A 6011-nucleotide genomic window follows, 5' to 3' on the forward strand; every position below is an offset into this window, starting at 1 on the left:
AATTAATGTGAGATACTTTCTTGAATGAGGTAAAGTAAAAACATTGTAAATTTTCCCTACACAAACTGACATTTGACTATGACCATTCTATTATTGCAAGAGTGATGGATTTAAATTCTGGCTTCAAAAATAGGAAAAATATTTATAAATTATATCACAAAGAAATTGGGTGACAATGGTCTTTGCACTTAAAAACATACAGTAATGTTCCTCACTAGTTCTTATTTCAGCATGTAAAGCCCATTGTCTACCTGAGTTCCAAAAAAAAACATATCTGCACATAATTTTTAAATTACTATAGGTAAAGAAAATAAAGTCCAGACTCCATGGCTGAATATGTCTCAACTCCAGTGAATGCAACCAGAATTTTTTTTATATACAACAGACACATTTAATTTTCTTCCAGAATTATTGTCCTTGTGCTTTAAAAGCATTGATCTTAAAAACTTTGGTCTCAAAAGTTTCCATTCTCCGAGGTATGTCGGCATTGCGAAAGCTTCAGTGCAAATTGAGACAACGTTATGTTCTGAATTCACAAAGAAGGGAATTACTTTTCTACTTTTTTTGCCGGCTCAGCATCATATTGTTATAATAAAAACAGAAAGTTCTGGTAAAACACAGTAGGTCAGTCAACATAGATAAAGAGAACAGACTGATTAATCTTTTAGGTATGCCTTTCATCAGACTTTCTTGTTGTATGTTTGAATCTAAAGTTAAAACTAAAACTCAATATTCCCTAAAATGGATGTGCACCCACTTCTGTGGCTTTCATTGTCAATGTCTTTAGCTTTCTATGAAGTAAGATGATTCCAGGATATAATCAACAAGAACCATACTAGTGAAAAGCTGCATTGCTCAGCAGGAGACCAATGTTGCAAGAGGCCCTCAAAAATACTATTAAAGACAATGGGAGCAGATTGCAATGAGGGATAATCTCAGGAATCAAACCCATGAAGCTGGGTCAGTACCACAAAATATCAATGATCCACATGCAAGATTTTCAAAATACTTTATATCTTTGGCTTGGCTTCACGGACGAAGATTTATGGAGGGGTAATGTCCACGTCTGCTGCAGGCTCGTTGGTGACTGACAAGTCCGATGCGGGACAGGCAGGCATGGTTTCAGCGGTTGCAAGGGAAAATTGGTTGGTTGGGTGTTGGGTTTTTCCTCCTTTGTCTTTTGTCAGTGAGGTGGGCTCTGCAGTCTTCTTCAAAGGAGGTTGCTGCCCGCCAAACTGTGAGGCGTCAAGATGCACGCTTGGAGGCGAGATCAGCCCACTGGCGGTGGTCAATGTGGCAGGCACCAAGAGATTTCTTTAAGCAGTCCTTGTACCTCTTCTATACCACAAGGCTTAATGAACCAACAATCTCCACCTCTGAGAATGTGCACTTAACACACATGAATGGCAGTCCTTATCAATTTAATACCATTATAAGCTGTATACACAGTTTATACACATGACCAGCTATTCAACTTTGACAGCCTCAATTATAGCATATTGCACCTCACAATAATAATTCTTCTCTCTTGCAATTCAGAACAGCATAGGATCGGAGGTTATTTAATACAGTATGTCAGGAGAAACACTTAACATGTGAATTGAGTGCATCTCTTCTCCTTCCCATCCTTTCTGTCAAGCTCTCAGCAGCCACCAGCAACTAGTTGCTAAAAATCAGGTATGCGTCCTACCTTATGCAAAGATGGTACTCACCTTGGTCAGCAGAGTGATGAAAATGTGTCCTCTGACCACAGGGGTGTCAGCTAGCTCTCCAAACAATATGCAATAGACTGGTGTCTAGTTGATGGAATCCTCATTTCAATGCCACCTCCCCATGTCACAACGCTACCTTTGTCCCCTTCTTTTAACACGTGCCCAAACGATGCAGAAATAAGACACCAAAAGCTGGAAGACCAAAAAGACAATGAAATGTGTATAAGTATGGATTAACTTTTGTCTGGGTAGCATGCAACACAATGTTTTTTTTTCACTGCATCCCAATATACGTGACAATAAACAATTCCATTCAACATTGTCATGTGATTTGACACCTATAGCAAAGAGCTCGGATACTGAATTCAAGCCTTCTGTACAAACCAGATTGTTTCAAGGCTTATTATTAGCCAATGGCCTTGTAATGGTTACCAGCTCCCTGGGTATAATGATTGATCAAAAACTTCAAGCAAAGTTAACATGCTTGCCAGAAAACTTGCATACAATTTCAAGGAGCGTTGTTAAATCCAGGGCCAAATTTTAACAGTTTTGCACAGTCTTTGGAGCTCATTCTTCCCAGCATGGGTTCCTTGCAGTTGAGAACCCAACTATGCTGCTTCAAATGGACAGTATCTCAGCTTCAACTGGGCCATCAGCTGAAGCCACACTTGATCTGAGGCATCCAGTGTAATTTCAAAATTCTGCCATGCACCACAATTTTCAACAGCCTGCAAGTGTTGCAATAGTTGAGCAGTTTATTTTTTTTTCTACCATACTGAGATGGCTGAAGAGCATCAGCATTGATTCCATGGATCACAGACCTTTTATCCTTTCTCAGATTGAATGTTTAGATTTTCAAATGACTCAGATTTGACAAGTGCCTCTATTAGTTCGAATCACACACTGTCTGGAATGAAGTTGTACGTTCTCCCCTGTGGGGTCGTGGGTTTTCCCCACGGAGCTTCGGTTTCCTCCCATCCTTCAGAATGTACAAGGGGTTGTAGGTTAATTGGGTGTAATCGATCAGTACAGGCTTGTGGGCCAAAATGGCCTGTTACCATGCTGTAAGTTTAAATTTAATATTTTTTTTTAATTAATGACTCTGACCCAGACAACCTCACTAGTACTGCCCCAAACCTAGACTGCTCCAATCTAGACAGTAAAGTTGAGTATAGGCTTTCCAAGCAGGGGACTGCTTGCAGGGTGTATGTGAGATCTCCACATGCCATGTTGCAGCCATTGATATCACAGCATTAGAGCAGTATGACCAATTAATTACTTGCACTACAATAAAACACAGAGGTAGGTTAATATTTTAACATGATAGCTCTTGATCCACTTTATAATCAGGTGTTATAGTATTCACTTTGGGCTGATTTTTATCATTGAATCAAATGCCATGACAATTTTTCCAACTGCAAAGGACTGCCTAAGTCTCTACACTTTTCTCCTCCTCTTCCCTCTTCCACAACTGTCGAATATGTAGCTTATGATAGCGGTATTGTGAAACGTCCAGCAAGCTATCACAAACTTTAGCATTCGTTCTACAAAGCTGTATCAACAGAAGAGCTTCAAACCATATTGCAGTTTGCCAGGGATTTAATGAAACAGTATTGCTTCCTTTCCATCTCTGTGAAGCAGGGTCACCAACCATGTTATCAGCAGACTGTGCATGTTGTCTTGTCACGTTTTGACGCAAATGCAGTTGGCCCGGCAGGCCTCTTGCAATCGTGACTTCTGCCAGGATACCCATCAGTGAGCTGAACATTTAGTTTCCATTATCATCGGCCAGATCTTGTACAAAGGCAGTAGCACTCTTTCCAAGGGGAAGCCTGCAATCCACACAAAAATGCTGCAGAATCATTAAGTTGCAAACACACTCCAGTTGTTGCTGCTCAAGGGAAAATAAGATTTCTTTTCTGTATAGAGAGCATCAGTGACATCCCTTGCGTAACAGCAGATGGAAAACTGTAAGATGTTGCAAAAAATCAATTTGCAACATGGAAGGAGCCAGATTATATACAAATCCAAAGCCAGGTTTATGGACGTTGACAATGCTTTGGTTGCAGATAATAGTAAATGTCCAGGAGGGTACTCATATTAAAGTGGAGGCATCTCATATCTGCTGTTCCTTACTGAGGTCCAGAAAGGAGAATTCTTTCCCAAGGACCCAGGACTACATCACTTCCAAATGATGTTGCTTCCCTTCTCCTCGCTGCCTTCTTCTTTAACTTCTTGGCTTTGCTATAATTCAAGATGAAATCCTACTAATGTGACCAAAGGGAAACCAATTTGTGTAGAATCCTTGAACTCCAAACAAAAGTGGCAAAGCACCTGGCACATGATTTCCTGTAATCTCTGCAGCATTAAGGGATTCTGGAAAAAATAAATGGGTACTGTATTTGTAGCATCCAAATAACAACAAAGAGATAAGAATCAGATGCCAACTTAAGGAGAATTGAAATCATAGAGAGAGCCTTCAGCCTACATACCATGGCTGATCATCAAGCAACCATTTACACTAATCCCATTTTTCATCTTGCATCATCAACTATCCAAATTCCAACACCTCCTCCCACACATTAACATTCTCCTAACCACCTTCCTGTGATTACATATCTTTCCAGATGTGTGTGATAAAGCAAAGACTTCAGTTAAAGCTAATAAAACTTTATCTGCCTCAAGCATATACTCTTTTTCTCTCTATTTGAAATCACACTGCTTGGCGTGCTATTTTCTGTTTTATTTCGAATTCCTGGCATCATTAAGCATTTTTCTTTCACATAACATAGCTACTTTGCCAAGAGGAATAAAGAGCATAGCTGGAATCCAAAAGCCAAAATGAGAAACACAACTGATGCAAGGTGTATGAGCCACCTCAAGGTGATGTTTTGGAGATTCAAGAACAGATTCTGTGTAAGGACCATCCCAAAGCCCAGGGTTGCTGCAATGGTTTCTTCTAGCACAGTATAAACTGTTGGTGTATCACTTTGATAAATAAAGCTATAGTTTGGAAAGTGAAACAAAAATTTACTGAGCACCAAGCTGCTTGCATGTTGTGTCTACACAAGCTTTAATGCTTCACTAATACTGAAATGAAGACTGAACACACATTTACAAAAAACATCACACTGAGCACAGTCCCCCACCCCCTTAAGGGCTGTGTGCTTAGTCCACTGCTGTTCACTCTGCTGGCCCACGACTGTGCAGCTAAACACAGCTCAAACAATATAATCAAGTTCACTGTGGACACAACCATGGTGGGCCTTTTTAGTAAGAATAAGGAGTTGGCATACAGAGATGAGGTGCAGTCACCAATGGATTGGTGCAGAGCCAACAACCTGAATGTGCATCTGAATGTTAATAAAGCAAGAGACAGTTGTTGACTCAGGAGGGTCTGGGGGGACCACACTGCGCTGGCCATTGATGGCTCAACTGAAAAAGTCATCAAAAGTATCAAGTTTCTTGGAGTGCACACGGTGGACAATCTCACCTGGTCCCTTATCACCAGCTGCATAGCCAAGAAAGCCCAGTAGTGAGGATGGAGGGTGAGAAATGAACTTTCCTCAGCTTTTGCAGGAAGTAAAGAAGCTGAGGAAAGTTCATTTCTCACCCTCCATCCTCACTACATTTTACAGAGTCTGTATTGAGAGCATCCTTTGCAATTGCATCGCACCTGGTTTGGAAGTTGTACCACCTCGGACTGCAAGACACTGCAGAGGATAGTGAAGTCAGCAGAAAAGATCATTGGGGGCCCTCTTCCTACCAGGAAGGACATCTACAACAATCAATGCAGGCAAAAGGCAATAAACATTGTGAAAGGCTCCACACACCCCTCATGTAATCTGTTCTCCCTTCTGCCATCTGTGAGGAGGTACCGTAGCACTCGGCCTCTTATGTCCAGATTGGACCAGAGCTTTTTTCCCCCAAGCCATCAGGCTCCTGAATTCCCAGAACCTATATGAATAGTTTACCGTGGACTTTTACTTTATACGTCTTAATATTTTAATGTGTTTAACATTTATTCTAACATATTTATATTAACATGCTCTGTGATTCTGGAAAAACACTACCATGCAAGCATGGTATGAATGATTTTTAAAAAATGGTGCCTTGACTTAACAAGTCTTTTCTCTATGAACTACATCAGTTGAGACTATCAAGTGAAAGTTGGTCAGTGGATGAATTTTTCACAGAAAATTAAAAATAAAAATATGCACATAAAAAATTATGCAAGATAGTTCAGAAAGAGATAAAAATTTGTAATTCAAAAATTGTTGTGGAAAAAAAAGATATGCC

This window comes from Narcine bancroftii, chromosome 4 (genome assembly GCF_036971445.1).
Source record: "Narcine bancroftii isolate sNarBan1 chromosome 4, sNarBan1.hap1, whole genome shotgun sequence".
In the NCBI taxonomy this organism is placed as follows: domain Eukaryota; kingdom Metazoa; phylum Chordata; class Chondrichthyes; order Torpediniformes; family Narcinidae; genus Narcine; species Narcine bancroftii.